Source organism: Wasmannia auropunctata, unplaced genomic scaffold, assembly GCF_000956235.1.
Source record: "Wasmannia auropunctata unplaced genomic scaffold, wasmannia.A_1.0 LD336000.1, whole genome shotgun sequence".
NCBI classification, from domain to species: domain Eukaryota; kingdom Metazoa; phylum Arthropoda; class Insecta; order Hymenoptera; family Formicidae; genus Wasmannia; species Wasmannia auropunctata.
The window spans coordinates 4,339,033-4,361,914 of NW_012026890.1; the positions used below are offsets into that span (position 1 = coordinate 4,339,033).

Consider the following 22,882-nt stretch of genomic DNA (forward strand, 5'->3'; position numbering starts at 1 on the left):
TATAAAATATATATATATATATAAATTATAAAAAATTATATGTAAAAATATATTTTAACTATTTAATTTAATGATTTCTTTAAAGTTATTATAATGCGTATACGTTATAAATGCGAAGATTTTTCGATAGATTTTTAATTTCTCACAGATAATTTTACATATAAAGCGAAGAAATAATTCTTCCCTGACAGCCCCTCAGAAAAGAGTCACATTATTCTTCATCATGACATTTTATCGGTTATTTTCCCAAGTCGTATATTAGATATCTCCCTTTTCGCATCTTTTTTCCCGTACTTGCCCCGGGAGAAAAGTAGATGCGATCGCGGAAGATAAGTACGAAGATCCGCGGCAACTTCGTTTTTCCGTGGAAAGAGCATTAGAGACCGTCGCGTCGTCGTCGCGAGGAGAGAAGGAAGACACGTCTCGCGGCTGCGGGGGCTATTATCGCGATCGGAGAGATAGTAGGCCAACTTTCGAGATGACAGTTTTATTCTCCGTGCATGGCGGACTCTGTGCAAAAGCGAGCCGGCCGGCGATCCTCTCGGAGCGTCGAAAGGCGCTGCGGGGGGGAAGGGAAAGAAATCCTCGAACACGTTTTCGCTACTTTCCGAGCACGATATCGTGAGAATTCATGGTGAAAAGTGGGCCCCGTGGATCGCCGCGATCCACGCGAGGATAAAAGTTGAGAAACCGAGGGAAATCCCCGCGACGCAACCTAGGACGAAAAATCGGCGCGCGTGCGCTCGTTCAGATAAACTGCCGGAAGGAAAAGAGAGAAAGAGAGAGGAGGGAGGGAGATAGGAAACGACATGAAGATTTCTGCCGAAGATTCATGTTTGTGATAGTTTTTGGCGAGACACAAGTACATTTTATTTTGAGAATAATTCTATTTCTCTCATATTATAAACGATTGCAACGATTATTCCACCTGAATTATTAGTATAATTTATTAAATTTTGTTCTTTAACAATTTTTTTTTACATCGTTTCTAGGAGAATTTTCACGTGTGAAATTTTACTCAACTTAATTATCAACTCTCAATTTTACATTTTACTTATCGATCGCATCCTAAATAAAATTCTAATTTTCCACGTTTCTCAAATTACGATTGTACGATTAATGATTTAAAATCTCTATAATAGTAGACACGCTTCTGCATGCGTTTGTGCAGAGCGCCGTAAAATTGACCTGACCGGGGTCACGGATTCTCTAACGAAGAGGACCACTCTTGCCGCCTGCTGAGTGTGAGCGACCTGAATGGCATCGGCGACGTAGAAAGAGAGCGGCGTCTCGAGGAGATTTCGCGCGATCGTAGATCAATCGGGAAAATTGGCCAAATCTGACAGCACTCGTATATCGATGAACGAAATTGTCGAAATAGAAATTAAGAAAAGTTGCCTCCTTATATTAATTTATATATTAATAAATCGATTGTTGGTTTATTCGAATAGATTTTAGGAAGATATAGATTTTTGGAAACCACTCATATATAATTCGTCAGAATGGCATTACGAATTAAGAAAAAAATCACTAATTCATGCAGGTAGCGCTTGTCGTGTAGAGATCAGCACGATTCTCTCAGTCGCGGGGTTAGCGACCGTGAAAGTCACTTCTCCCTTGTAGAAGTGGGACGGCCATTTTTCAAAATCGTTGTGACGATTGCGTGCGCCCACAACCGACACACTTCGCGGCGGGTCGTTGCACCGGAGGTCGGTTTCCTTGTTCTTCTCACCTTCGGCCGTCCTCAGCGCGCCAACCGTGAAAGAAAGTGCAATTCCCTAATAAGTGCGGCGGTTAACGCGTTGCGCTAGTTAGCTCCTACCGATCTTCCTTTCAATTCCGCCGCTTTTCTCTCTGCCATCATCTCGCGGACTCTCGAGATGACGCTTTTGCCAATCATCCACGGTATCGAGACTCTTTCGAATTTTCGAGTAACGGTGAATTGTGAGTCGAACAAAAATTGATTTGTCGAATTAATTGACTTTATATTTGTATGTGTAAAAAAAAGAAAATTATTTTTAAATTATTCATCATATATTTCTACAAAATTTTCCTTTAGAGACATTTTTCATTTTGTCTATCAATTTAGAAATAAATAAAGATAGAGAAGAAAAAGACTCTCTTCCCGCACTATTCCTGGGAGATAAGTGGCTCTAGTCAAATTGTCTGAAACTAGTATTTTGTGGATTACAAGATACTACTTACAATTAATAGTCTCTTTAGTTACACTTCCTAAAAATGGAATTATCTAATAGCATTTGAAAAGTTTCGACAAATTCTTGAGTTTACTCGGACTTAAAAGCATCTTTATAGTACAACAAATGTTTTTTTTTATCATAGTTGTTAGGTATTCATATACATTTAATAAAAAACTTCTTATGATTATCTATAACACAACAAATATTTTTTTAGTTGTTAGTTTTATTCATGTACCAATTTACTGTTTTCTAGATACAAAGTATTTTTATGCTCATACTCGACGATTCGAATAAAGATACAGGGGGCAATCTTACTACCTCCTAGCGCGAATGTATACATATTTATATCTAGCGCAAAACATCATTGATTAAAATGTGTATCGATCTATTATTGAAATTCATGTCTCTCTTCTGTCTCTGCCCCACTCTCATGCATGCGCACACGTGTGTGTGTGTGAGAGAATAAATATACATTGCGATAACCAACGATCCGATAACCAACAGAATGCGTCCATAATCAAATATTTTTCTTCACCCCGTATGTGGTAAAACGGCAGTGTCTCGCGCCAAACGTGTATGCGCGATGCACGAGACCACCCCATGTATTTGTACACGAACCGGTGAATATTGGATATTATCGGATCTTAATAACGGCTGAACAAATCAAGTATGCTCGATCGATAGCTTGAATTTGAATTACATAAGAAATCTAAAAAATGTCACAATTTCAGCCAATTAGACCAGCCACTTTAATTCCTATGAAGCTAGTGCAGGATTCGTTCCAAAAAAATTTCATGTTTATTATTTTTTTTTTGTAACACTGATTCCTATGAAAAACAAATCAATATTAAAGACATTTCAGAAGAAATTTGCTTCTGCAGAAATCACAGAGTTAAGAGGGAAACAGGGAATCGTTTGAAAATCTCGAAACTTTGCGCTTGGAGAGGACGCCTCGAATGAGTAAAGCGACGCTAGTGGTTGTTAATTGATTCGTTTAAAATTATCACACAGAGACGCGACATACTTCCTACTCTTTATCGACTCTTTCAACAGTACATTAAAATGGTAAACCGTTCGGGCTAAATCTAATCCAGCGCGCGATCAACCAACTGATTTATTACGACACTTGCAATTTGTTCCATGCAATACATGGAGAAACTCGACGACCGATATCGAGTTCGAGTTCATTATTTCGCAACAAATTATTAAACTTTTATTGGAAAGTCCGTTGAACATCTGGGATAGTACTCTCGCCCGGTCTCTCCCGCGTGCCCGTTGCGCCTCTCTCGCATCGATCTCGCGGGTCGGCGCGTCCGCAAAAGGAAAACGAATTCTTCCGTCGGTGGAAGCGCCGTCCGTCCGTTCGTCCGGTCCGTCGTTCTCTTCCGACCCGACACGGCGGCGCAGCTCTCTCGCCGCGAGGGAATTGCCCGTCGAGATTTTTCTCGCGCGCGTACATACACACATCTCTCGCACTCTCTCGGCTCGCTTCCATTTTTCCACTCTCTCGCGCGCGGCCGCGCCGCGGCGATCCGCGGGCCGCGCCGTCTGCCCGATCTAACGTTCCGTTCTCTCGTCTATCGGCGGGGGCCCGACACGATCGCAATGTAAGTCGGCCAGTTATAAATAAAAGTATAGCTTTGTTGTCGCACATCAGGCGGCGCGCTCCACTTGCGGCACTTTCATAACAGAACGAGGGGGAGAGCCCGGGAGAGGGCGAGCGAGAGGCGACCGAGGAAGACGGTCGGAAGAAGAGAGACGAGAGATGTGCTTTCCACTGTTCAGAATCGGGAAGAGCATCCTGCCACTTCATATAACGACCGCGGCGCGGTCTCCTCTTCGATCTTGAGCACACAGCAAGAAGCGAACGACTTTTCTTGCTGTGAAACCAGGTCGAGCCGGACGGATCGTCGTGCAGCGTGCACCAAGCACACCATCCTTCTCTCCTTCTCTCTCTCTCTCTCTTTCGGGTTGATTTATGTGCCAATCTGTTTACTATCACTAGTATCCTGCAGTATGTTAGTATGCTCTATCGGCGTCGTGTCAATAGAAGGGTGAGATTAACAAGAATTGATATCGACGAACCGGCAAACTTTAAGCTGCAGTTTCCGGTTTATCTTTACTTACATTTCATTCAAATTCCGTTTGCTTTTTAAAATGCGTTCTCTCTAGTAAAAAGAGAAGATATAAAATATTAATTTGGTTGATTGAAAAGTTAGAAAACTCTCGTACAGATTGGTCTGATCTTGACCTAAACAAACATTTTGAACACATATATATCCGTGATTAAATATAACAAGGACTTTTCATCTTCCTTAAAGTATTTGTTCAATTTTTATTTTTGTATCTGGTATTTTATTTATCTGAAAAAGCTCTACGTTGAGATTAAAACGTCACGTTCCCTTTATTTCAAGATTTTTATCTAAGCGAACGTTTTTTTTTTTTTTCGGTAAATATAAGAAATACGGAACGAAATCAATTACAGAGCAATAGGGAAAGCGGTGGCCGGAAGGGGCGAAGGAGAAAAGCGCGACAGTGGGAAATGGAGGCGCGCACCGCGCGCGCCGTTGTTTTGTCCCGAGAAATGAAAGAGAGTGAGAACACGAGCGCGAAGCAGGAGAGTGAACGACGCCGGAGAGAGTAGGCCAATGCCAGTGTCAGCGGCTCGGCTAGCTAGCCCCTCTCGGCAAACTTGATCGTGAAAACAGAAAAACAACGAGCTGCGCCGATTACGTTCTCGCGAGATTTATTTATAGGTTCCCTTCCCCCCCCCTCCCTCCCGCGCGTCGATTGCGCGCGATTTTTGATCGATTGGGAACGGAAACGAATTGTCGGCCCCACTCAACGCTTGTCGAGATTTGGATAATACTCAGAGTATACTGTTTTTTTTTTAGCGATAAAATCTCGACCGATCGTTATAACTTCGAGTTTTTTGACGCGTGAAATTTATTCACGAATCTGCAGTTTTTAGAAGAGCCTTTCGAATTTCAAGAATGGAGAGATGCTAATGTTCAGACATTTATCTTCTTATGTTTTTCAAGAAAACAGTACTTTCCTAATATATACATATCGCGGCATTGCTGCAATAGTGTCATATCTCGAAAAATGACAATTTCGAGTTATTCATTGAAAAAGATGGATTTTGGCGTGTACTTTTATCTGGTGATGAATAACTTAAAATTGTCGATTTTCGGGGTATGACACTATTGCAGCAATGCCGCGATATGCTGGGAAATCTGTAGACTATTGTTGAGTCGCAGGTATAGATATATCGAAAGAGATCCTCGGGGAGATCGCAAAAATTGTAATATTAGTCTAAGGCTGGTATTACATTTATCGTATGACAAAGCATTTCAAGTCTTGTTAATTGACTGCAAGGAAAGAGAAGTTGTCGGATCTCTTTATCCTATAGTCAATCAGTAGGCTTGAATTCTTTATCATACAACTCGTGTACCCTTAACTTTCTACCTAAAAAAAAAGGTATATGCAGCCTCGTCCTTTGTGGTCGAAGCCGGCCAGCTACAATGTACAATTTCAATTCTCATCGCCGTGCTTAATGAGGAGAGCAACAGTGACAGTTCAATGGAAGGATTATGTGGATCATTGCCACGTATTGCTAATAAATATGCAACATTGGAAATAGGATGATGTCGATAATCGATGCGCGGCAGCGCTCGCACTCGCCGTCTGTCATGCGTATCAAGATACAATAGATTTCGGATGAAACACATACGAGAGTCCAAAACTATTGCACTTTTAATATCTCTTCTGCCACCACACGTTGTATTTTATTAATATGTATTTTATTACAAGTAAAAATAGAGAAAGAAGTAATTAAGATGTAAAAATACGATCAAAGAAGAGTCAGATGTCACAATCTAATTTTTTCTTTACGCGATTCAACAACTTCAATTCTGATATGGAAATTTCAAAAACAAAAGATAATTTTCACGTTTACAGATATTATATACATCTGCGTTAAAACGTCCAGTTTTAGAAGGAATAATTGTTAGCAACGGGATTAAAAATAGAGGCATCCGACACGATGTATGAATAGTTAAGCTACTCCGTGCGCGTTCAAGGAATGAGAAACGCTCTCTGTGGTGAACAATCTCATTTCATATGTCAGGTGGATATAAAGTTGTCACTACTAACCTAGACACGCATATACACGCGCGCACACGTCGCAGCCCTCGTCTATCTAGTTCATTGTCAGGAGGTCCGGCCGCGCCGCGGTTAGGCGCGAGACATATAGAGACGCAGAGACATGCGCGCGCGTCTTCACGAGACAAATCCGCAGACCGCGCGTAACACCGCGTCGATTACTATTATTACTATTATTATTCTGCCAAAGAGAAAATGGGAATGAGGTGCACTCGCGGAAATTGCATTGTAAAAAGGCAATGCTAATGAGTACTGGAAGTAGGGCAAGCGAGAGACGCGCGAGACGAGTAGATGCACTCTTGATTTCTCCGGAAAAGCCGAAGTGTACGCGGCGAGATTGGAAAAAGCGTGAAAAGAGAAGCGGGTGAAAGAGAGCGTACGGAAGAGGTCGAGGTTATTAAATATAATTGCTAATTACATTAAATCACGTGCGACAGCTTCTATTCTGTGAATGTTACACTTCGCTTGTAAATCCAATATACATATCCATATGTATATACTTTGTGCAAATTCATAAAGCATGAGGCTACGCTCTAGACACACACGTAGCATCGCGGAAATAAGAAACGTAAAGTTTATAACGTTCGATTTCGATTGTATGTTGCCTAAGAGTTTGTTATCCAACAATCGTGCGGCTCCGTTCACGGTTACGCGATCGATTAGTCAATAAAGTCCCGCGAAACTACGCGAGAATTCAACACTCCGTTTATGTACGCAATATATATACAGAGTGATTCATAAATGCATGTTCATATTAATTTCACAGGGGGATGGATCTACACACTAAAAAAAACGTCGTATAAATATACATTTAAAAATATTCTCGCTATAAAAAGAAAATGAGAAGGAGCTATTATGCATAAAAATCACAAGTTCTACCAGATATCTGATAATATCTTGCTAAAGAATGTTAGATAATGTTAAGAATTCTAAAGTATGCTGTAGCGTTTATTGACGCACGAGGCGGACTTTTATTTTATGTTTAATTTTATAAAAATATTTTTAATTTTATACAGTCAATTCAGAAAATTTCCTGTAATGTTGTTTTCCTGTAATTCCTTTGGAATGGGGGTGTGCCCTGCTACGAATTGAAGTCTTATCACCTTTGTTACTTCAGAGACGGAAAGTAACAAAGATAGACGTTGGACCTATACGAATCCAGGCAATGCGCAAGCAAGGCTCTATCCTTTTTCGCCAGATTGGACATACAGGTCTGCTTTAGAATGATTAATGTGTCCATTTTGTGTGGATATATGTATATACTTCTCGATATTTTCCGGTATTTTAAAGATCAATGAATATGCGATACGACTCGCAACAGACAGACCAGACCAGCAGGTACGGGGACTTCCTTATGGAGGGTATAGAGCTTTCCTCACCCTGAATTCGGGGTATTTAAAAAAATTTTTTTTAAATAATTATATTTAAATGAGCTAGTTCTTCCGTGGTATTAAGATAAAATTAATAGAAAAAATATGAAAAGAAATTAAATAGAAGTAGAAATATATTTCGACATACAACAGAAAAGATAAAATATTTGTGTTATTACTCCCCCCCCCCGCTTAGATGAAGTACTCCATACCAAGAAAATTCAAGTCTCCGTCCTTGCAGAGCAGTAAGCATTTGGTGATTTTTTGTTACAATGGTTTATTTTATTCATTCAAAAGCTAAAGCGAAAGCTAAAGGCAAAAACCAATAAAAAAAAATCACTGAGTTCTCACTGATCTTGCTTTGTCTACTGAACGCGCATTCTGCAATTTTGCAGAAAACGAAAACGATCAATTAAAACGTGTTAACAATGGTGCAACAAAAAAACAAGAATTTCAGAGCTTAAGAGTTAGTCGTTTAGATAAACGACGAATGTGGCAATTTTATCTCGTAAAATGTGTGCAAAAATGTCATCTCTTGAGAAAGGGCAAAAAAGAAGAAGGGAACGAGAAGATATGAACGATTAGTGGTATAGTGAGATCGTGCCGCATTGCGACACGACGAAATTTATTAGGAAATAATTTTGGCATTGGATGACGACACGCTGATGAAGAAACGTATTATATAGAGAATTACTGACGATTGATTGCAAAAATTCAGAAATTGAAGGTTATCTAGAAAGGAAGTTGAATGAACTCCATGAGAAATTAAACAAATATAATTATTTTTCATTTTGTAATTAAATGTGTAAAAAAAGACAATTCATAAAGTAATTCCAAGATTCTCTAACAATAGGCAGCTATTTTTATTAAGAAATTGCTTCGGTTTTCTTACAAAGAGAGTTATCAAAAATCATGTGATTATCTAATCTAATATTTTATACATATTGTCATTATCGACAAAGGAAATGCAGCAACAGCATTTTTAATAAATCCTGCACGAAAAGAATAATTTTGCTGGAAGATCTAAAAATTTTGCTATATACAGATCTGAAAATAATTTTGTTAGTTTAAAAATGAGGAGCGTTACTGTAAATTTTTTTAATCAGTTTGAATTTTTAGCAAAATTATTTTGATATAATCTAACAATTAGTTTAGATCTGTATGTATCCAGAAATAAAGGAGAATATATATGAATGGTCATGAAAAGTGGATAGAATAAGATGAATTAAAACACTGTACTGCAGAATTAATCCAATCATTTTTATTAGGATGTAGTGTAAAAAGAATGTGTGCACTTGTAAATGTAAATATTATGAAAAAGAACTAACAATTTACTGGTTGCATAACTAAGGCTAACGGTTTTAGTGGAAGCTTCTTTGTCCTGAATCTGTCTTTGACCTAATATGTCTTTGTCCTGATTGGCTATATGGTATATAGAAAAGCCTATGGTATATAGAAAAACGTAAAGGAGTAAGACGTAAGCAATAAATGAATTGGTCAATCACAGTAGTAGGAAACGTAAGATTATTGCCTTACGTTTTCTATTGTGATTGACCGATTTGCTTACTGCTTACATCTTACTGCTTTACGTTTTTCTATGTGCCATGGGTTTTAAAAACGCTTCAAAGTAACGCTGAGTGGACTGCATCCTCATATATTCTTCGAAATAATGCTTACTAGAACTCGCACAACAGTCTCGAGGGGCGTTTTTAAAAACTATTAAGTGTATTTTCTAAAACTATTAAATTGTATTAATCTTTGAAGAATTTTGTTCATAAAAATGACCGGTTTTTGCCTTAAGTTTACAAATTCTTAAATTGAAAACATTAAAATACAAGCGATTTTTTCACCTCGTGGTTACGTATAAATCTATATATTTACAAAATCGACATTCCCGTATTCTTCTTTCTAGTTACATACTCATTTTTCCCACGTGACTTTTAGAAAGCGCTTAATTAATTAATACAATTGAGAAGACGATGCTTTCAATAGCCGCTAAGAGTCACGCAATCTATGTCAAAAATAAATTTTTTTTACAGATTTTGCCGAGGACAAAACCTGTTTCGCGGTATACGATTATTGCGCAACGTGTGCGACTAGTGCGAAAGTGTGCCCAACATAACTAGTAATTATGGATGTTGAGAGCGTATCGTAGCATAATTACACATAATCGCGTATAAAATAATTTAGTGATAAAAAAGATTTTTGTTTTTTCCATTTCTCTGCTAGAGGAGACTTGAATAATAAATTTTGTACCCACAGTTGCCAATTCTCTAGTTTTCGGCAGAAAATTTTAGCTTTTTGGACGAATTTCCGATAGCTGGAGAAAATCTCCTGATTATTCTTATATCCGATCTGATTATATTAAATTTTAACAACCTTTTTTTTTTGAAAAAGCAATGAAAGGAAAGTGACAATGTTGATTAATGAAATAAATGTAATTATTAGGTAAATGTATTATTAACGAATGTAACAAATTATTGTGCCAAATATTTCCACTATTTTTCATTTTTTTTCTTTTGAAGACCACCGGTAGAATACAGTAGAGTGCTAATCTGCTCCGACATTTTCGATTCCAAGTATAAAACGACAGAAGAACTAAAAATAGTCTCGGGTAAAACGTAGATAATAGGAGAAAGTGTTTTATCTCAAATTTAAAATTTCGAATTATACTTTCATTAGCTGAGAAGCCTGTTATTCAAATTGCTTGCGGCAATTAAATTTTTATTCTGGAAAGCTGTAAACGATACAGCAAAAGCCCTAAATTATTCTACTACAAAGTATAGAGATTTGAAATACATGAATTTCGTTGTCGCCTCGCAGGTACCAATTATTATAATCCATACACGACAACGATCTGTAGATTAGATAGTCGCTTCGAATTCGCTTTATATAACCAACACTAATGTTGTTCGAGACACATTGAAATGTATTAAGAAAAAAAAACCCCGCTTAGATATGGCCCAACATTTTTGAGAAAGTTATTGAAACAGAATTGTTTCGTGAGTCTACAGTTCTCTACAATTCCGATGAGAAGAATTACTTTTTTCTGTCTTTTTTCAAAACTCACAATCTTGAATCTCCACCAGAGTTGTTTAATGAGACAAGTTAGTCAGATTTGTATCATTTTGATCAACTGTCCATAAGTTATACATTTAAGTCTGAAGGTGTTATTATATTTTATGTCTCATTTTTTAGGCAAGTTATTCGATGGAGGCAAGGAATCAACAATAGAATGAATAGTTTCGGAGACATTTATATTTCTTCGTGTGATCAATCAATTAACTGATTTTTACAGTTTATGCGACATTTTTTAAAAATTTATCTTCCCTCTTTATTTCGAGTCGCACCACAAAGGCAATGTAGGATACGGTCAAGATGATACTACAAATGCTTTGAAGCATTTGATTGACTAATCAGAACAAGAATTTTACAAATTGACCAATCAGAAAATGCTTCAAAGCATTTGTAGCATCATCTTGACCGTACCCGTAGAGTCACAGCGAGCGATACCGTCGACACGCGTCGAGTCAAACGGAGAATTTCGAGTCACGTCGGCGTCGATAGGCCAAACGGTCCGTGTGTTTCACTTTCGGCGCCCGAAGAATTAAATTCTTCGGACGAATCGGGGGGGCCCGCGTACGCGCGCGTCGCGATCGCATCGTGTCAAGGACAACGCGTCTATTCCCGCGTGCTTTCCTGCCGAGAGGCACGAAAATCGCCCCGTCTTTCCGTCGGTTGTGCAAGCTGACGTCACTGAGTGGTGAGATAAAAGATGTATGACTTCAGTTATTGTGCACATGAAAGCACATGGACCAGATCTTTTACTTTAGTATCTTTAACATTAGCGGCTGCGTTCAGCAATTCTTGTCCTTGATTTGTCGTGAATCATATCTCGGAAACAAATTTCATATAATATATATGTATAATCATATATAAAGCGTCATATATAATTATATATATATATATATATATGTATATTGATATACAAACTGAAAGCAATTATTCCAGTTTGATTGCTAAAATAACTTTTATCGACCAGCATCACATTTCAGAAAAAGAGGAAAAATACATTTGACAAAATTATGATTAAAAAAATATAAATTAATTTCATGGTATTGCTATAAGCGCTTACTCCCATAGACATATTCCTATATATGCAGCGTTGCTTAACTTTCGTGATACTCTTATGCAAATGATTCATGAACACTGTATGTTAATCAATATTTACCAGTCTTAATTCATTCTCAATTTTCGAAAAATTTCTATTAGTCTCTACCTGAGTTCAGGTAGAGATCAGATTGTTCTTTGCCCTGATGATGAAGTGAACAGCATTATTCATGAAACATAATATTAAGAATGTTTTCAAAAATTTCTACTAGTATCATTCTTCCGAGAAACTTCAAACTCACTAAAAGTCTTTTCAAAGAACTATAGGGTGGTCGAACATCTTGAAATTTTTTAATATATCACTCATTTTGGGTGATACAAAAAAATGTTCCAGATGAACGATTTCGAGAAGGTATTTTAATCACGTTTTTTTTCTAGAGACGTAAAAATAGTATGAAGATTATTTTCACTTTTTTAAATGGAATTATATGATTTTTTTTACATGTCTCTCTCAAAGCCGTTTAATTTTCATCTGAAACATTTTTTCGTTACATCAAAAATAAGTGAGATACTCAAGATTTGAGTGAATATACAAAGTATCCTGAATTTAAATGTCTAAACTTCGGGAGCGTATAGGGAATTGATAAACTGAGAAAAAAGTCCTTTAGAGATATGCTTCTTTTTGCTCCATTTTGAAAAAAAATCGCAAAAAAAAGACAAAACGTAGTTTGTATTTACTTATTATTTATTCATTCTCATTTATTTACATTGTCACTTCCTTAATGTAGATATTGTTCAAAATGTGGGCCTCTTGCAATAATGACTCGTTGTTCCAGCATGCTTTGAAAATCGATGCGAATACTCTCACATACCTACTCTAAAATAAGTCTCTAAAATATTACCATTGCAGAAATCGTACATGAAAACAGTATATTCCGTTTTTTGATCAAAAATTTTTTTGTTTGTTTACATTTTTGCCATTCTCTTATAAATTCATCAGTTACTTATCAAAAACCATTGAATTACTCCTGTCATAATATATTCTACATATAGCGTACGTATATTCTAACGTTGAATATGCTAACATGATTTTTGTGTACTTACATTTTGAACAATATCTATATTAAGGAAGTGACAACATAAATAAGTGTGAATAAATAAGTAATAAATAAGTACAAAAATGAAAACAACGTTTTGTCTTTTTTCTCTGAAGCAACAAAAACGAGCATATCTCTAAAGGACCTTTTTATTTAGTTTATCGATCCCTTATACGCTCCCGTAGTTTGGACATTTAAATTCGGGACACCCTGTACAATTGACAAAAAATCATCATCGTAATTCAACAGTGGGACAAGAAAATTCAATCTGGTCGCACTCGGTGACCACGAACTTTTCACATTAATCGCTCACACTTCAATCGAATGAGCGTCACGTATTAGCGAGATTTATAATGCGGTCGCTCATCGCGAGGAATTAGGCCGAGAGAGGACCTGCCGCCGGTATCCTTGACACGCTGAAACTGCTGAAAGTGAATCCGGTCCCGCGCGTACTGACTTTAAGGACTTACGCAATCGATCGTAGGTGTAGAGCACGCCGTTCGGCGCCAAAAATCACATGCCGATGAAACGGTATATGTATTATGTTACTACTGTCTGCTGTCGAACGCACGACTGCGGATTATGCAAATTCACGAACTGTATCTCTCGTAAACGTCGCCGTGGTTTCTGATTGGAGCTTTGAACTTGGAATCGCCATGTGCAAACCAGCCAAGTGCGCACGGTGTCACGATGTAGACTTTCCAATGCGAAGTACGTTAGTGGAAAATTCATACCCCGAAAAGATGTCTATGGATATAAATTTTCGTATAAATTTTCATCGTACGATTATCTGGTTTTAGATATGTCTGTGGAGATCAAATTACCTATAAGTATGATCGTTTCTCGCGCGATCTGTTTATTTGAATTACTTTTTGCTCTTATTTTCTTAATTGATCATACATATCTTTGATACAGATAGGCATAATAATAACTTTGTTAATACCTAGCGATAAAATTATTAATATTATTACTATTATTATTATTATTATTATATATCTTGAAACCTTCCATCAAGTCCTTCGGTAAAAAGTGTCGTGCGAGCTTTTCACTCATGGTACTTTTGGCATGGTGCCGAAAATCCAAATCGGTCAGTCGAACGCTAAGAGAGAGAGAGAGAGAGAGAGAGATAGATAGTGTCGCGTCAGGCACATGAATGAAAGTGAGATCTGATTTATGAATAAGTCTTAGCGGCCTTGAATATATTACACAGCGCAGGTGGCGCAAGAAGAATGAAGAAAAAGCCTCGCACCTGTTCTTCGACTGACTCGAAGCCACTAAAGCTAATCATGACTCGCTGCCGGATTCGCTAATATCGCTACTTCCTGTCTCATGTTCCTTTCGAAATTACGGGAATTTCTCCATAATCCTTGACGTATCCATCTCCAACTTTCTTCATCGCCGCTCTTTGATTTTGGACATCACTTTACCTTATGACAATCGCACATCTACGAAACTTCTAATTAGTCAATACAACCAGATATATTTGAATTAATATCAAATCAAAAAAAGAACATTATTAATTCTTTTCCATATTAACAGTAAAATAAAGGTATGATTTCAATTGATTTTTAACGTGCAGTGGTTCGTACGTGTTCCTAATGTGGTTCCTAATGTGTGTGTATTTTAATATATATTTTATATAATATACATATTTTTATTTTTTTATATTTTTAAAATATTTCTTATATTACAGGACACATAAAATTATATATACACGGAAAGAATAATTTTGCTGAATTCTGCTAATAATCGATTATTTATCATCCAGAATAATCGATTTTTCAAGAATCGGGAAAGAACATCACTAAATTACATATATCATATACGTATATACAATATATATTTTCTTATTTTACAAAAATAAATAAATATGAATATTAAAACTTTGTTTTTATTACTTAAAAATAACAAAAGAGAACATCCTACTTTAGGTGTTCAAATTAAAAATAGTTTTTATTTTCGGCTACTAAGGATGAATCTATCAAAAAATCCGCTATAATAATATGGCTAGATCATATACATATATTATATATAGAGAATCATATATTATATTTGGCATATTATATCGTACAATACAATTTTATTAGGTTATTTTCTTGCAAGTTCAATTTGTTTCCTTTTTTTTATTTAAAAAAATAGACATTCTTCTAAAACACACACTTGAAAAAGTGATGTAGATGGGGTTCAGATAAAATCGATGCATGAAAAATGTTATTTGTAAAGCCTCAGGTAGGGATAATATAAATCCGTTTGCACGCTTGTTTTTCGTTTTCTTTCTTTATTTGCTGATGTCAGACCGACACGAAATGTCAGGAGTGAGCTGCTGCTTATATCCGGTATGTCAATATCCGTCGATAGCTGTCGATATACGTGTATGACGGGCAAATAATACAACGAAAGAAATCTGATTGGTGTGCCGCACGCAGAATGTTCTTACAACCGGTCAAGGCTAGCCATATCGATTTAACGAATGTTAATAGTCTAATCATTTTCCCGCGCAATTTAGTCGAAGATTTCACAAATTCGCCTAAAATTTGAGTTTTCAGAATGATAATATCGGAATGAAATATTAAGAACCAAAATTTGTTGACGATGTATATTGCAAATAATATAGGAATTTATTGTTTAAACTTTGTGCGTATCCAAAAAATTTATTTTATAAATAATTAATATGTAAAAGAGATTCATATATTTCTAAGGGAGAAAAGGGATAGAATCGTATACATATTAGATTTATTAATTTCTCACAAGACTAATTATATTAAACAATAAAATTATATTTAAATAAATAATTTACGCATAAAGCACAAAAATTTTATTTTTATTTTGTAACTATTTATTATTTCTGCGACAGATGTTTTTAAGATCTATTAGAAAATCAGTTATGATAGCTAAAGAAGTTGTGATTTATATAGATTTTCTGAACTACGATACATAATCCGATGGTGTGAGAAATGATGCATTATTCGTATTTCTTGTCATACTTTAAATTATTGTATTCTTACGTTTATCAAAATTTAACCGAAAAATGGAAAGGAACTGGCAACGTAGCACGCTAAGAGAAGGTCAATGTTTTCTATTTGTTTTAGTTTTCAGGTCAATACCCTGTAACATTATAGCTTGTCAATGAGGGTGTTTCCCAAAGCCAAGGGCTGATTAAGAAGCATGCAGGAAACCGATTTCAAGAGGTCAACACCAGATGTTTGTCATTCTGTCTCATTCTTCCTGTTCTGTCTCTCTTATTATAGCTCATTTTACTGGTGGTCGATGAACTTTTTGCTTGGGAAATCCCGAAAAGTTTCTTAAATTTTCGGGGAATTTCTTTTAGAATTTTATTTTTAAATTTAAATTTTATTTCTTTCCGAGAAAATATTATTTTTTTAAATTATTTTTTCTTAATAATGCAAAATGTCGATAATTAATCGATTAACAATAAATATAACATCTGCATATACTCACATATGTACATACATTTTCATATGTATTTCGCAAATTATTATAAAAATCAGGGTGACAATAGGAGACAATACTTAGAAAAAGTGAATAGGTCACTGTTATTATGTTGTAGTGAACTTTCTCTATACCATCTAGTTTTCAATTGTAAAAGAATGATATATATCGTGGAATTTTTGCTTTCTATATTAATATGTTCAATATATAGTTTGCTTACACATTGATTTATTTCAAAATTGCATTAAAAAATTCTTTAATCTTATCTGAAAATTTGAATAAAAATACCTTTTTTCTTATAATTAGATGGAGAAAAACTTGTGAAAATCCTGGGGAGGAGCTATATATGTTGAATTTCTATCCATATAGTCCAAAAATTTCTATACTGTCCTGCCGTGACGCATTTACGAGTGTCCCCAAAACGTCACTCATCTTGTGAGATACGCCTTAATTCCATCCCCCATCAGGGGGTGCGGTCAATTTAAAGCTACAAATGGTCGACCACGGCCATCCGATAGAGATGTCTGACTAGCCAATCAGAATAAAAAATTTTGACGAATCAGAATGAACTTCAAAGCATTTTAGCGTATCCAGAATATATCGCCAAAGTTAAGAGGATTCTGATATCTTTGACTCCCTCCCCCTTTCTTTCGTAGTCTCGGCCAATTTATTATGGTTAGCAAGGAGAACATCCGCCGTCACTCCACGCCCTCTTGAATGAATAAATATCTGAAAAATCCGGGAATTCTTAGGAAACTTTTTTATACAAGATTTCAGTAAACACCATGTAGGCGCGGAAGAATTTGTTGCAGATTTTATACCCCGACAATTAATAATTTAATAGAAAATCTAACATATTCTTTAAAATAACACCCAATATTTAAATCTCTTGAACTTTATTTGAAAAAAAAAAAAACATTATATAGACAAGAATATACTTGTAGTTAAAAAAGTAGTGCAGTTAAAAAAAATATTCAAGTCATAAAATAGGCCAAACTAACGAGCACTAATAAGGTGACAGTTAAATATAAAATTTATTCAAAGCAAATAAGCGCGGTACATGTTTCTTTACTTAGCCTTCTTCAGCCGCAAAAAATCAAATAAATAGCGAAAAAATATATGTACCTTTGTTTTGAATAAATTTTATATTTTATATTTAAGCGTCACCTTATTAGTGCTCGTAGACTTGCTATTGCGAGCCGAGCTGGATGTTGTGTATAATTATTGTTACGATATCTAGCCACACAAACTGCGTGCCGCACTTTATGTCGGTCTTAAAACACAGTTCTTACACAAAGCCAGAATCCACTGTAACGAATATTAACGAGCAATTTAATATTTTTGATGCTAACAAGCATCTATATAAGAATCCCCCTCCCTTCTTTAAAATTTATATATTATTTATATTCTATTTTTCTATTTTCATCTTGCATATCAAAATTTATTTTTACAGATAAAATCAATGTGTCTTCAGTATTGCACATATCTTTTTACAAATATAGCTGCACTAACGCAGAGAGCAAAGTTTTAATTTTTTTAATAAATTGGATGGATAATTTTTTTTCTCATAAGCGTCTTAATCGGATTTAATTTGATATTCAATGAGTATATTCATCGAATGGCAAATTAATGAAGGTTGAACGCCTTTATCCGGGCCGTGCGAGAAATAGGAAGATTATAAACTTGTAGTATTTTTTGCGAGAGAGTATACGTACTTTAAACGTACGCTTGATCTTTCTCGAAGTTTCCGATCATTTCGCTGATTATGAGATGGAATGGTCGGCCATTTTTCCAGATGCTGACGACCTCGCGCAAGGCCGCGCAAATGTGCGGCGCGCGTTCGCTCGCTCGCTTTGCCGACGCACGCACGTGCGTGGCCGCGTCTCGTACCTGCGTGCAGCTTGATGTGCTGAGAGGAAAGGACGTTTCGTGTTCCAATTTGAATACGATTCCACGGGACGAATTTTTCAAGATAAACGTCCTATCAGTCGTTTCCGTTTCCTCTACCATCGCCGTCTGGTACGCAACGCTTACGCATGTCTCTTTGCAGGCTTCGCTCCGTGACCGTGGTATCGCCAGCCGACGCACGCATTTGCGGATACTTGGGGGTCACCACTTCTGTCTGGCTAGACGACACGTCTGTCCGGTAAGCGGCGTATTTCGCTAACTGTCAACTATGGAAGATAAGGAAAAAATGAGTGACCAGCGTCGCGGCGTATTGTGTTTCAAGAACTGATGGTGTCTGTTTTCGCTACTTCGTTGATGGAAAATCTCCGCAGCTACCTGCTTCGATAGACAGTGGTCACTATTTTGGTTTTGTTTTCCTGCTTTGATAACAATACAGACTTCTAGCAATTGGTAGAAGCAAGTTGGTACATAGAACTTCCAAAACTTCCTTTAAACTTCTCCAGTTCAAAAAAGAAAAAACATTTGGTGCTTTCTATTTAGTGACACAAGTCGACACAAACGTCATTCTATCTTACTTAACATTTAGTGAGTAACAAAGACAAAACGATACTTGTGTGTCACTAACAATAAGTCACACAAGTGATTAGTGACACACAAAATTGTGTGTCATTTTTTATTTTCGATGTCAAATCAAAAATTGCAATTTCTCAATGAATACTTCTAACTTCAGTGGATATTCAGAGGATAACTATATGTATGAAGAAATGTAATAGATATACAGTTAACCTTTAAACCACACCCAAAAAATCGCACTAATCACAATATCGGTCTAAGAGACCACTATTATGCTTCCGCTAATTTTATAAGTTAATTATAATAAAAATGTATTTTTTCTGAATACTTGTTGATGGGGAAAAGAAAAACTACGTTTTAATTGGAGAGTTAACAAAAAAATCTTGTATACAATAAAAATAAAATGTATTTAAATGGTGACAAATAAGACAATTGTTGACAAGTAATGTTTCAATAACGTCTGTGACACCGATATAGTGGTTTAAAGGTTAATATATCAATAATTAAAGCAATTGAATCTATCGTTTTTTCTGAATTTATTTATCTTTTTCAAGCTACAGATTAATTATCTATGTTGTTTGTTACATTCTTATCTTTTTCTATCTTTTATTCAAAAATCTTCAATGCCATAATGTTATTTATAACTATTGAGTGCTGCATTTTGATTTCTATATCGCTTGAAAGAGGGATCTTTATAATTTATCGGAAATTCACGAAAAGCAAGAATCCTTTGCTGTTGATTATTAAGGCGATACGCAGCAAAATTTCCAGGAGCAACAGAAGATTACTCATGCCCATGACAATGACAGGAGTTCACCATTGAGTTATCAAGTCTAAGTCATTGAATCGCAGAAATCTTCGCGGGTGAGCGTGAGCGTTGCAGAGGAAACCGTATTTACGAATGCAGCACGGTTTCCATTGCGGTGGTTGAGGAATTGGCGGGATGATGCAGATGTGACGTGGCGAGTTACTGGGGCAGACGAATCTCGGCGGACGTGACCCTTTCGGCGGATTAGGTCGCATTGGACATCCGGAGCACGGTGGGTAAGACTGATTAATTAAAAATTCACTCGATTATTGCTCTCCGTAAAATGTATCCTTAACAACATTCTCAGAAAAATATTATATCGTAATTATAAGATGAAACGTAACTTTCATTTTATTATTATTATTTATTTACGAGCCTAAAAATAAAAAATAAATTGTTATACTCGCTTATTTGCTTGATTGTTAAAATTGACTTATTATTAAAAAAAGATTAGATAAATATACTTATACTACGATTGAATTTAATTGATTTTATAATAACATATTTTGATATATGTCAATTTCGGTCAATTAATTTCATTGCATTAATAATAGATGGATTATGTTAAAAGTCATCCAAATATAAAATATATTGCAATCATTAAGCGAAACAATCACTTCACTTAATTAATTACAAATATTTTATAAATAATAACTTATTTTGCGTTGCATCATTGATTACTTACCATGATCTGTCTGGACATACAGAAAATGTGTTTAATTTACAAGAATTTAAAAAAGATATTTTGGAAATTTAATACGAAAATTTTGTAACCAAAATTATTGTTTTCTTGTTTCTATCATTGATATCGATACTCGCGATTCCTTTATTTTTTCCCCCCCTTTCATTCGGTATTATCAGTTAAAATGTGACCTTGGAAGACTGCGAGGATTGGACCTATAAAACCCGACCTGCATTAACATATAATACGTTACGCGGCAATATTTTGGCGGGATTCGTAACGAGACCTTGGCTCCGAAACACCGAAACACAGATTCCGCGACGGATTCAACTTTTCTTTTCCCTTTCTATTTTCGTATTTTTTTTTCTTATTGTAATCGTCGTTTTTGTCGAAGTTTCCTTAGGTAGAATACCCGCGCTCGCGTTTGTGAACTGACCTGAAAATGTTGGCTGGCACCCAAGCACATTAAAATAAAATTCTTACGCGTATTATAACGCCCGCGCGCACACTCACCAAGATATCATTATTATTGCGACTTGAATTATTAGTGCGACCGTTTTTTATATCAATTAAACGATTGTTTTTGTATTATTCAAATCATCATGTAGAAAGCATTTTCAATGCGACAAAGTGAACGGAAAGAACGATGAGAAGTTTTTTACGCACTTATTTCGTCGGATACTGCAAATAATTAGATTTTACCTTATAGAGATTAAGAGAAGTTCAACAAGAGTAATTCTTAAAAATGTATCTAAAAGTCTAAACCTGCTACACAATTAATCTCTAATTAATGGATTAATGTTTGCAAATAATTTAATTATTTAAATTTTAGCTCTATATTGTTATATTTATATTTTTGCCTTATATATTTCAAGTAATTTAAATTCTCTTTACCTAGACATTCGAATTTTATTATTTTGTAACTTTCTTATAAATAATACGGAGAAAAACACTTAATTATATTAATAATATTAATAAAAAAAAACAAGACAAGCAAATAAAAAAAAGAATAATCCGAGAAACAGAAGACAGAATCGGTAGGGAGATTATGTAAGATGTCCAAAAAGACTCTAGAACATCACGGGAATCCGAGAGACCTGTAAAAGTATAGAAGACAGGACAAAGATCGCGGGTGGTACAAGTAAACGGGCCCAAGGTTACAGCATGAACATTGCCCTAATACCCAGATACATATGATTAAACTGCCCAAATGGCCACGAGTTATACCTAACAAGTGAAACAGCTCCTCGGCCTCTCTTCGGCAACGGGCTTGCGTAAGACCTACGAATTTTCACGCGTGTCTGCGTTCGTAAAACGCAATTTGACATTCGGACATTATCGCTCCGCGAAATATAAATGCATATTGTCGATGATTTCTTGGATGAAAAGAAAAAATTAAGAAAAGGATTTCATTATATGCTTATAAATATCTGGCGCGTTAATAACAAATTATTTTAATTACATTATTATTGTATAATTAATAATGGATTTAATATATAATTTATATTTAACACATATAATTTAATATATTACTTATATTTAACATAATGAATTGAAATTCATTCAACCGTAAACTTTAATGCACTCTTCATCTTTCCAACTGTATATGCCTTTCTGTTATAATTAAAACTCAATTTTCACTTAAGATTTGTATTAATAATATATCTTTCACACTATTTATCATTATTATTATTTAACGCCTTAGAAATAATGTTTTTCTGAATGGTATTAGAACTTATTGAACGAAAATTTTTATTATATGATCCGAACATCTTCTCTCCGTGTCTTAAGACGCTATTTTTGAGTCCGCTTTCACAGTTTTGCCGAGTTTAGGTTTAAACACACATGATACCTGTAATAGAAATCCGCGCGACTTCCGCGCGCGATCATCGTGCGGGGCGGCCGACGCACGGTGTCTTATCGGAAGCGAGACGCAGGTGTCCTCTCCATCTCGAGAATACTCAGCAGCGCGAAGGGTTAATGATCTTCCCCTTTCGATGTACGTACATGTATATACGCACGCGAGGGAGATACGGCGTCGCAGCCGGGAGCGTCTGTCGTCGTCGGCGTTCCAGGATGACGAGCTTCTTGCTAATCGCTGGTGTCGGTGGCCGCGCTCGAGGTCTCCCGTTGGATTCCTATGTGCGTCACGCGATTCCACGACTCTAATTGTATGCCGACGCGTTCGAATAATTTTTGCGTTAGAGACGACATGGAGGGGAGGAGGGAGGAGAGGGCGGACGACGTGGCAAACGTCGGCCGGTAGACGAGGAGGGGATGGGGATGGAGACGACGAGGAACTCGAGGGCATATTAAAAAATTCCTTCGGCATGAATGGACTTCCGATCTCCCGTGTCTTCGCGGGCAGGGTGCGCAAAGGGATCGACTTTGCCTTTAGGGTATTAGTGCGGCTCTCGATTATGTGAATGATATACGTGAGAGCGTGAGAAAAAGAAGAGAAGAAAAAAAAAGAAAGAGCTGAATGAAAAAATTAATAAAAGATACTATATAGAAATACTAAT

General features: G+C 36.1%; 1 long non-coding RNA gene across 1 annotated transcript in view; it reads left to right on the forward strand.

Annotated features, from left to right (window-relative positions):
- LOC105453407 overlaps positions 1-19,221 on the forward strand; it is a 34,976-nt gene extending 15,755 nt beyond the window's left edge. The window contains exon 3 of the long non-coding RNA XR_974865.1: positions 18,440-19,221. This is a non-coding gene — a long non-coding RNA (uncharacterized LOC105453407). The remainder of the gene's footprint in view (positions 1-18,439) is intronic.
- The last annotated feature ends 3,661 nt before the right edge of the window (positions 19,222-22,882 follow it).